Source organism: Papio anubis, chromosome 14, assembly GCF_008728515.1.
Source record: "Papio anubis isolate 15944 chromosome 14, Panubis1.0, whole genome shotgun sequence".
Taxonomy (NCBI): domain Eukaryota; kingdom Metazoa; phylum Chordata; class Mammalia; order Primates; family Cercopithecidae; genus Papio; species Papio anubis.
The window spans coordinates 50,674,490-50,684,166 of NC_044989.1; the positions used below are offsets into that span (position 1 = coordinate 50,674,490).

Below are 9,677 nucleotides of genomic sequence, written 5' to 3' on the forward strand. Positions count from 1 at the left end.
AATTTGGTAGGGAAAGTATTTGCCAACTAGAATGAAAGTAGTTAATAAACATTAATAAACATCTTAAATCAATCACTCCTTTACTCTTGGTGTGGCGACAGATGTCAGTTGAGATTAATAAATCAGTCAGAACAAATAAAGTGATGAGGAAGGGAAGCACAGGGAAGCCTCTCGATGCCCTGTGTACTTAAGAATCACAATGCCTAAAAACTAATTGGAAGATAAAGATAAGGCATTAAACCTTCAGAGAAATGACTTGTTGGAAATTAGACAAACTAAATCCAGATAGTCATTCTCTGTGGGTCTCTTATGAACCACTGGCAATAAAAGCTACAGGAGAAAACAAAATGCTCAGTCAGAATAAATTATGTTTATTGACAGCATAATGTAGAGGTTAAAAGCATGGACTTTTTTTTTTTTCTTTTCTTTTCTTTTCTTTTTTCTTTTTTTTTTTTTTTTGAGACAGAGTATCGCTCTTGTTGCCCAGGCTGGACTGCAATGGCTTGATTTTGGCTCACTGCAACCTCCACCTCCCAGGTTCAAGTGATTCTTCTGCCTCAGCCTCCTGAGTAGCTGGGATTACAGGCAAAGACCACCATGCCCAGCTAATTTTGTATTCTTAGTAGAGATGGGGTTTCTCTATGTTAGTCAGGCTGGTCTTGAACTCTCGACCTCAAATGATCTGCCCTCCTTGGCCTCCCAAAGTGCTGGGATTACAGGGGTGAGCCACCGTGCCCGGCCAAAAGCATGGACTTTCTAATGGGCCTGCTTGGGTTTGAATCCAGGGTCCACAACTTCAGTTTCGGTGACTTAACTATTTCTTTTGCTGTGCCTCAATATCCTTATGAGTAAAATGGGAGAGTAAAGTACCTATCTCATAAAGTTGTTGTAAGGATTAAATGAATCGATATTTTGTTAAGAGTTTAGAACAGCACCTGGCATATAATAAGCACTGAATGATTGTTCAATAACTAAATGATATAACTGGCCATTTACTACCATTTTATGTGGCTCTAGTTCTTTCTCTGCACAGCCTTTTATGAGGAAGAATTGGGGTTGTGAAGTAATCTCACAATATTTTTAATCACTTCCTCACTATAAGCCAAGGTTTGAATTAATTCATTCTGTAAAAAAAAAAACAAAACAAAATAAAAAAATTCTATTAAAAAGAAAAAACTCAAATTTTACATTTAGAAATAAGATTACTGAGGCAAATTTTTAACAGTACAAATAGACTGTTTTTGTATAGTCTAGTCATTAAAGGCATCCAGATATCAATACCTTGTGTATTAACACAAGACTTTTGTATGAAGATGTTTATCAGAAGCCCATCAGGAGTGTACCACTTTTAGTTATGGCACAAAAGGTTAACTAGCAGCATCAACAACTCTATATCTCACCTAGAACGAGTCCCAAGAAAGAGAATGAGTGGGGAAACCAAATACATTATTTGCATATTTAACAGCATGTCCAATTAGCCACTTTGCTGACAGAGATTAATTTATTATTCATCTTATTCCAGCATATGTTACTACTTTGACATACACATGAAAAATGACTGATACAGCACATTGTGATTTTGAAAACGTTAACTGTGGACTTCAAGAAAATGTAGCTTAGAATGTTGAGGATAGTTTCTCTGCTTCACCTTCAGAAAGATGTAATCTAGAAAATGATCAATTTTTCTACCATGAAGGCATAAATGGTCCAATATGAGATAACTTTCAGAAATGAGTATGAAATATAAAGGAAATAAGCTATCAAACAATGTCCTGCAAACCAAAGAGAAGGTTCAATCTCTACATACATCTTCTAGGCAAAAATTCTCAGAGGTATTTAAATTAGCCATGCTCCAGTATTATTTCTCTACACTAGTTTGTAATATATTTTATAATTGAAAAGGATAACTATACATAAAATGATATACATACATAGATATGAACTAAAGCATTCATTCAATTAACAAATACAGAATCTTGAAAAATTTGAAAGCCAAGTTCCTCAGAAAAACCACATACTTCTTTCAGACATGCTGAGATAGTTTTATATTAGAAAGTGAAAAAAAAAAAAAAAAAAGATAGAACAATGTGTTGCTGCATGCCCCCTCAAAACGTGCTAATCGGTTACTGTGAGAGTATTGTGTCACTGGGCTACCACACTTTTCCTGAATGTATTTTTTAGAACAGCATCACAATAAACTCCTAGTGAGGTGCTTTATGCTCTGTTACTATCCACACTTTAGGTTTTTCAGTCTTAACATAAAATTAAAGATTTCAGAATCCCAAATTATCTGTTTTAAGTAGCATTAAAAATAGTACTTCTCTTTAAGCAGCTCTGAAACCTGAAGTCATCTAGAAAAATATGCCATGATGACCAGATCTAATAACCAAGACAGTAACTAATAGCCAAGACAGGCTAAACTACATAAATAATTACATGTACCATTGTTAGTCCAATGGCAACTCAGATAATAATAATAATTATTATTTTAAAAACATGCAGAAGTGATGTCCAAATAAGTAAATTTCACTGCCTTGTATTTTACTACATATTAAAAAGCACTCCTTTACAATCTGTTTAATTTAATTTATTTCTTTATAGTTGCTGATTTTCAGAGATATATCATAATACTTTTACCAATTTTAATTATTTGACAAACAAGTCACCAAATATATATAGGAACATTTAAAATTTCACAACCTTGCTTTAAAAAATGTCAGTCACATTATACAATACATTTGAACTGGGGATGTCAGAGCCCAAAAGAATCCTATATTCTGAATTTCACAATAAAAATGGCTACAAGATTCAAAGAAAGTTCAGAGAAAACTTAACATGTGCATAACCATGTATCTTGAAAATACACTGGAGAAACACCCTTCTACACTGCCTCAGTTAAAATTCACGAATCTCACAGATATAAAGTTCCCACAATTAATGCAGCAGGGTCTTCTTATCTACTTGTATATTTGGTGATTAAAAGGAAGTCTGTACAGGAATCACCATCTTCTAGTGTTAAAGCTTTTTAGTATAATAGTTACTATTTAATTAATAGCATTCCTTATCACTGCCTGAGCATAACCCTTTAAGCCGAATTGGAGAACAGTCCTCATTTATTAATCCATCTCTATCTTCGTACTTATTGACTAAGTATCAAAAGGTAATATTAGATAAAATTCCTTCCACTGAAATGCAGATATAAATTTCACATCTATATTGACTTGAAATTCTTAATAACTATGAGTTAGCTACTCTTTTGTGGTTAATTTTATTCTTAATGAGGAACATTTTTTGGGACATGAATTGGAAAGTACCAATGCTGGGACAAATTTCAGGCTTTCTAATTTAAATACAGTGATACACTAGGTTTTGTTTCTTAGTTTCTCCACCCCCCGCAAAACCCTGCCTTTTATCATATTGTCATTGAAAAGCAAATGTACTGTGGCTACTTATTAATTAAGTGACCCTGACATAATCATCACCTCCTTAAATTTGTTTCCTTGTCAGCAAAATGATGATCATAAGCCCTGCCAGGGTTGTGATGATGATTAAATGAGACATTTTACATGAAGGCACTGTGGAAATATATACTTAAAAGATAGCTGTTTTCACTCTGTTCTGTCAAAAGCTTGAGGGAATGCATTGTTACATGATCAACACTGAAAAATCTTGTATTTGGTGAGAGAATGGAATATTTTAAAAGGCTATTACAAGCTTCTATGCAGAGAGATATTCTACACCCTACATAGACCAGAAAGGGCTGGGCAAAAAGACCAAATGAAAGAAGCAGGTGCTTTTCTAAGAGGAAATTCTTGAGACCTCAGTTGTGAGACAAGTAGTAGGCCAAACGCACCTTCAGCCTGACCACCACACCACGGCTCCTGTGCACCTAAATAAGCCACTCCTGGAATAATGATGAGGACAATTGGATGGCTTAAAGGACCTGAATTTAATCTTTGCAAAAATATCTCCAGTTGCAATATGTTTAGAAACAACACGTCTCTGGGAAAAGACAACAAGAGCATGAGGATTTTAAGAGATCCTTATGAGCAAAGGAAACTTAGAATTGGAAATGATCTTAGAGGTCTGCTAGCCCAATTAAAGAAAAAAAAAAAAAAAAGAGAAACGGAAAAACAAAACAAGAATATGAATGACAAAACAATATTAAAAAGTAATGCTCATTATTACTGGGATTGTTAACATCTCAAAATATAAATCGTGTTTTTTTTCTTAAAAAGAGGCACACACTATAGTATAAATGAGTCATTGAGGACTGACTGTGGTGATAGTCAACAGTAGAGGAAAGTTGGTTTTCTACATGAACCAAGTTTGGTTGCTGTATTCTCTTCTTAAAGACCAAGCCTCTAATCCCAGTTAATTGTCTGAAAAGGATTGCTTTTGGTCATACAGTGTACAGGTGAGAGTGTAGATGAATTAGTGCAGGCTCTCCCTTCTATTGGAGCACAGGCTTTATGGAAGAGTATTCTATAGGAGAAGGAAGATGAGTTAGAAGATATAGGTCCTACTACCATCTCTGCTGCTAATTTGCTATGACTCTATGAGTGTAGTTCACTTAAATTATTTACATCTCTGTTGTCACATCTATAAAATGAAAGGGATACAATCCTCAAACTTTAGAGCTGAAAGAAATGATGTTCAAAGTGGTAATTGAATTCCAGAAGTCAATGAGTTAATAACTGGCTGAATTGGGACAGGAACTCAGGTCTTCTGATTTCAAGGTCTAGATTTCCCCTATATGTGCTCTGAAGTCTCTTTTAAGTATTTCTTAAAAAAAAAAAAAAAAAAAAAAAAACCACATTGGGAACCTACTTATAGCCTGGGCACTTTTTAAATTCATGGTCTCATTTATTCTTCCCTGATTGTGTTTTCATTTTATAAAAGGAGAAAACATTCTTAGTAAAGATAAGCAGCTTAGTACATTTATACAGTGATAGTAAATGGCAATGGACAAATTTTTACACACATATGTTTCTGAGAAATATCTCACCAGACCAATCTGCATTAATTATTTATAATTAGTGTAAATATAAATCATTGAATGCCTATCTTAACTACATTTACAAAACAAGCCTTATATCTGTTTGAAAAGTAGAAATTGTATGTTTTCTTAGAAAAAATACATGCAGCAACGTGGTAGAAAACAATTGTATAAAGAGCTCTTTCTAGAACATTAATAATGAAGGGCAATAAAAAGTGGTGTAGATAAAATTTACTATTTTGATGTTTTTATCAGATCATTTCATGGTGAGTCCCAGATGATTGCTACATATACATAAACTTTATGTTTTTTGCGTTTATGCTTCGAAACTACCTATTTGTAAGGAAAAAACTGAATTTGCCTCTTTAAGGATTAACTCTTTCCAACAATAGCTTGGATTTTAAGAACTAAGTTGTAAACTTCTTGATGGTTCTGCCTCAGATATCTTGCCTCCTCCAACCTCACCTTGACTCTCACCCTTATTATTCTCTGGTCCTCCATGGTACATGGTACACAAACACAAACACATGCTCATAGTAGGAATTTATAATATATTTACTGAATGAATGAATGAATGAATGAATGAATGAATGAACAATCTAAGAAATAAATCTATTAAAGTTTTAGACAACCAAAGAATTATTCTAAAGTGCCAGGGTTACTTGGATCATGATTGATTCAAAGATTCTTCTAAAAATATTAGCTGGCCATTTTGTTGAAAACAGTATTTAAGCGATAAAAAATTTTGTCCAAGAACCCAAAGTAAGGAAAAGGTGTGGAACAGCAGTGTTTGTTTCAGCAGAATTGTCATAGCCAAAAACATTCTGGGTCACACATATGAATTTGTTACCGGCTAATTAATATTAAACATTAAAGCTAAATATTTCCCCAATATAGAGAATATTGTCAAAGGTTTTGCTAGCTCTCTTGGTTGCCACACAAAAGAGTAAAGGGATACTATGAAACAGTAACCTCCTGCCTCCTAGAAAAACAGAGAAACAAAAACCTCCCCAGCAGAATCAATGAAGTAATCTGTGGGACTCCAATGAGGTACCATCAGCTTTCTAACAGTGTGCGTTATTGTTAAAACATGCTTGAAGCAAAACCCTGGACCATGTATCTTGTAATTATTTCTTAAGAGATCAACCATTAAATGACATAGAGGACTCTCTTAGTTTGAGTTTAAAAACCTCTGAGCTCATAGAATTGCTCTGGGCTATGGGCCATAGGCCTTGATTCTAGTTCCTCTTTGACTCTGATCAGACATCTGGCTCCGTCTTTTGGCCTATTTATGGTATGCCTCAGTATCCCTACAGGAAAATCATATCCAAACCAAACTCACTCTGAAACCCTACCCATCCTCTTAGAAGTTTGGTATGTGCACTGAAAGTGTCTCAGAAAAAGAAACATTATAAATTCAAGATATAATTATTATCCTTATATAACACCATTAAGTAACTTCAATTACAAACTACACTTTTAAAATCTGTTAACACTTCCTTCTGGGAAAGCCCTTTTGCCCTTTAATAGTGTAAGCTAATCATGGCAATATAATTTCTGGAGCTCATATTTGTGGGAGGAGAAAGGCTGGCACTGGTGGCTTTCTCCTTCCTTTATCTCCTGAAATTATTGAGAGACTCTAAGCTAATTTTCTAAAGTATGCAGAGGCACTTAGGAAAGCTGGGAGCTGAGATGGGAACCTAAGCATTTAACTGACATCATTCCATGCTCCCCACATATGGCACATCACATAAGCAGTACTGGCTGAGCACACTGGTCTATTCTGGACTCTTGTTGGCGTTAAGTAGCATTCTTAATTACAAGCAGGCTTGCTTTTTATCATTTACAGTCACACAGTTCTCCCTTTATTTAACTAGAAAAAAAGCCACAATTTTTCTATGGAGGTAGTTTCACCATTTATGTTTTTGAGCAAATGCAAAATATAAAAAGACCCTGCAGTGTTCTCGAAACCTGCTTCTCACAGGCACTTAAAAAAAATCCTCATCATAATCTCTGCAACTGGGTCAGCTTGCACAAAGATACTTGGGTAGCCATGAGCGCTCTCTGCACCCTGCAAACCTTGTAAGTGACACCTCATAATAGTGCAAATGAAGCATGGCAAGATGAGAAAATGAAGAAGAATGAACCTGGATAGTCAACCCAGCGGTTTTCAAAACATAGGAGACTCAATTTTATTCCTTAAAATATACCACACACGAATTTTTATTTTACACATTCAAGCATATACATGCATTCCGTATTATGAAAGAAAATGTCTTATGATTCACAGAAATTCTAATACAAACAAACAGCCTAGTTCATTTGTTCATCTAGCCATATATATTTGCAATAGTCTCTGATTTTGAACAAAACCTCATTTTCACCTGTCTTGACTTTCAGCTATGTATTTATCATACTGTCATTTACCTTTGTGCTTTCCCTTCACCCTCATCTATTAGGCTCAAGGGTTCTTTACTTGTGGGTCCTTTGTCCCAACAATTAGCAAAATATTCAGAGAGCTATTGACCCAACAAATTCAACATCACCTCTTTCTTATTAGGTTTATCTTTAAGAAATCACCCTGCCTGCCGTGTACTCAGTCCCTCTGCACTCACGCTTCACCCCAGATCTCCATCCTTCACCCTAAGAGGCTTATTTTTTATCCTAATGTTCCTTGATTGTTCTATATAAAGTTAATTTTATTTTCAAAAGAGGGAAAGGATGAAGTATGAGAAATTCACACCTAGCTTTTATTTGGCAGGGGTTGGTTACTGACAGGTAAGTTTGTGCCTCTGATTGAAAAAACAAAGAATCAGAAGAGGTGTAGCCTCTTCCAAAAGAGTGAATGTGAAGGAGGGTGGGCAGAATTCCAAAAATACACAAACACGACCATACAACAGAACCTTTGAAGGAAACAAAAAGTTCTTTGACCCCAAAGAATAATACCAACCACTATACACACAACAATTTTCTCTACTATCCTATTCTTTCTCTTTTTCGATGACAGGCACCTCTGATTTTTCATTCACATGCAGAGACAATCACTGTATTCTGGAGGGAAAGAAATGTTTGTAAAGGCCAGCAGACGGCGCCTGACTGGGGTAGAAGCTGCAGTGGAGAGGAAAAAGGAGTGCCCCACTCTGCTGCAGGGCCCCTTGGTCTTCTCCTCTCCCACGTTCCCAGCGGCCTCATCCCTCTGGAGAGAAGCCGAGACACAGAAAAGGAGAAGTTGCATATGAGATTATTAGCCAAGTGTTCCCCACTGGCACAATTAGGTGCCCCACCCCCTGCATACCCCCATCGGCCTCACCGCAGCTCTGTCTGCCCTTCCTGCACCCTGGCTCGCCTTCATCCCTCGGGACTCATATAATTCTGCACAAAGGCAGGGCAGTGGTTGAGAACTGCACTCAGGTAAAGGGAGCAACAAGCTCCTAGAATACTGTGGGCTTGTGGTGAGATCACCAGAAACTCCTTATTCTTTCAGCGGGATCTAATCTCTGTTACTTATAACAAAGAATCCCTGGCTTGGGACATCACTCTTGTCTCCATACTAGACACTCTTAACTGGAGAGAATTCCTGGGAGGGAACTAGGAGAAGGAGAAAGGAACCAATTCCTAGAACCCACAGGGATGTGTTTTTTTTCTATTGTGCTCCCAAAGAGGGCTTGCTAGGACTTGGTCTCTCTTCAGTTAGATTATGCTATAGTTTTTCATATCTAACCACAATTGTCCCCAGGTAGGAAGCCCCCGCCCACCCCGCATCCATGGAATAAAAGGTCATCCTGGTAGCACCAGCATCTGCTCAGGGCAGAGCAAACTCATAAGGAGTGGGACAAAAGATTCCGAGCTGAAACAAGTCTGAAAGGTGACCGGTCCTGCAAGAAAGAGGTGGAAAATGAATATAAAGAAAGTGCCCACAACTTTCGCTCTGCTTTCTAAAAGAGTGCATTTTACACTGAGGGAGAAGAAAAATTGGGAGTGGGGAACGACTCACAAAACCAGATTGATGTTTTACTTTTTGGCAATTCGGGAAATCTGGAATAGACATTTATCTGAAAATTAGAGGAACCCGGCCTCACAGTGCTGGTCACTCTGGAGGAGAAAGCTGCCAACCAAGGGTTTTCTCTACACTCTAGCTATTTTCAAAGGGACAGGGCATTAGGAGAATAGTTTCCCTTAGCTCTAACTTCTCCTTCTCCAGGCAGACCTCCAGGCTTAGCCCAGCCGGCAATGAATGACCTGCCCTTCTTGGAAAGCATTAAACACTGAAGGAGGAAGTAAGACCTCCCTCTTTCCAACAGCCTTCAGACATGATCCTTAGGGAGATGGCTATGTGTAGTCAAGCCTCTCTCTGTTCCATTTAGAAAAGAACTCAGCCTAATTACCAAGGAAAAGGCATATATTTATGTGCAGAGTGGATGGAAGAGGAATGGTGTCCAGAGGTCCCCTGCATCCCTGGTAAGGGTTGGCCCGCATTAGAGGTGGTGCCTCGGTTGCCCTCCTACCTTCTTCAATTAAGGGAAGGCGTGGGGGCAAAAGTAATCGGCATCCTGTTGAGTGAGTCCCAGGACTGCTTTGCTGTCACTGCAGTCTGGGCGCACTTTGGAGGAATGTGCGGGCTGGAATCTCTCCCTCCCCCGGGCCAGAGAAGATGGGCAGGAGGTGGGGCAGCATACAC

The 9,677-nt window shown here is 37.4% G+C and overlaps 1 protein-coding gene across 32 annotated transcripts in view; it reads right to left on the minus strand.

Moving 5' to 3' along the window:
- The window catches only part of NRXN1 (neurexin 1), a 1,145,126-nt gene that overhangs the window by 441,555 nt on the left and 693,894 nt on the right, over positions 1 to 9,677 (minus strand). The window lies entirely within an intron of this gene.